General features: G+C 32.3%; 1 pseudogene; it reads left to right on the forward strand.

The window, feature by feature from the left end:
- Positions 1-389: 389 nt before the first annotated feature.
- On the forward strand, positions 390-426 carry LOC143393306 (small nucleolar RNA U3; annotated as a pseudogene).
- The last annotated feature ends 950 nt before the right edge of the window (positions 427-1,376 follow it).

The following is a 1,376-nucleotide window of genomic DNA, read 5'->3' on the forward strand; positions in this document are numbered from 1 at the left end:
TTGCATTTCTCTGACTGCTAGAGATGGTGAGCATTTTTTCATGTACTTGTTGATTGATTGTATGTTCTTCTCTGAGAAGTGTCTGTTCAGGTCCTTGGCCCATTTGTTGATTGGGTTATTTGTTATCTTATTGTTTAATTTTTTGAGTTCTTTGTATACTCTGGATATTAGGGCTCTATCTGAAGTGTGAGGAGTAAAGATTTGTTCCCAGGATGTAGGCTCCCTATTTACCTCTCTTATTGTTTCTTTTGCTGAGAAAAAACTTTTTAGTTTGAGTAAGTCCCATTTGTTGATTCTAGTTATTAACTCTTGTGCTATGGGTGTCCTATTGAGGAATTTGGAGCCCGACCCCACAGTATGTAGATCGTAGCCAACTTTTTCTTCTATAAGACTATACTTTCAGGGATCATTTCTATAGTATGTGTCCCACATTCTCTAGGGGTGGGCTTGTATTTATAAATAGAGCTGCCCATTGTTGAGAAATGATGACAAAACCAAAAATAACTTCTTTAAACATGTAATTAATTGGTTATCCACAGATAAATCAATGCAATTCAGTGCAGAAAAATGTCTTGGTAGAGCTAAAACAACTTATATTGTGTGAAAAAACAAACATACTCTGATTTCTATCTAAAGGTTAAAAATCTTAATATGAGATGTAACATAGAACCAAAAAGTATAAAGATAAAGGTATAAAGTTCAAAAGAAAATAAAATAGACTTGGAGAATGCAAAGATGTCTTATATAAGAAATAAAATGCATTAATCTAAAGAGGAAAAAACTTCAACATTGAATTTCATCAAAAGAAAAAGGCAGATCTTCAAAAGATACCATTATGAAAGCGAAAATGGAAACCAAAAAGAGCATATATCTGATAGAGAAAGTTCCAAATCAGTTAATAAAAAAGAGCTTATTAAAAATACAGGCAACTGGTTTTTAATTTTTTTCTTTTTAGTTGTACACAGCATTAGGATTCATTTTGAAATAATTAAGATAGAATGGAATATAATTTGCTCAAATTCAGTACCCAGTATTTATCCTTTCTCACCCTCTTCACCCTCCTTGTTTCCTTCGCTCTATTCTATGAATCTTTCTGCTATTTACTTTTAGTTTTTTAAAATTTTTTATTTTGGGGGTTACTGTCTGTATATATACATAATTATGAGATTCACTGTGGTGCATTTATTGTACATTTACATAAGAAAGTTAGATTCTATTTATTCCTCTGTTCTTCACTTACTTTTATCCTGTTTCTTTCCCCTCCTCCTCATTCCCCTTCTTCTAGTCCACCAGTCTTTTCACTATTTTTATGGACCCCACCTTGAATTTCCCTTTCTCTCTATCTCTCCTTTTCTCTCTTTTTAGTTTTCCTCTTT

This window comes from Callospermophilus lateralis, chromosome 2, assembly GCF_048772815.1.
Source record: "Callospermophilus lateralis isolate mCalLat2 chromosome 2, mCalLat2.hap1, whole genome shotgun sequence".
NCBI lineage: Eukaryota > Metazoa > Chordata > Mammalia > Rodentia > Sciuridae > Callospermophilus > Callospermophilus lateralis.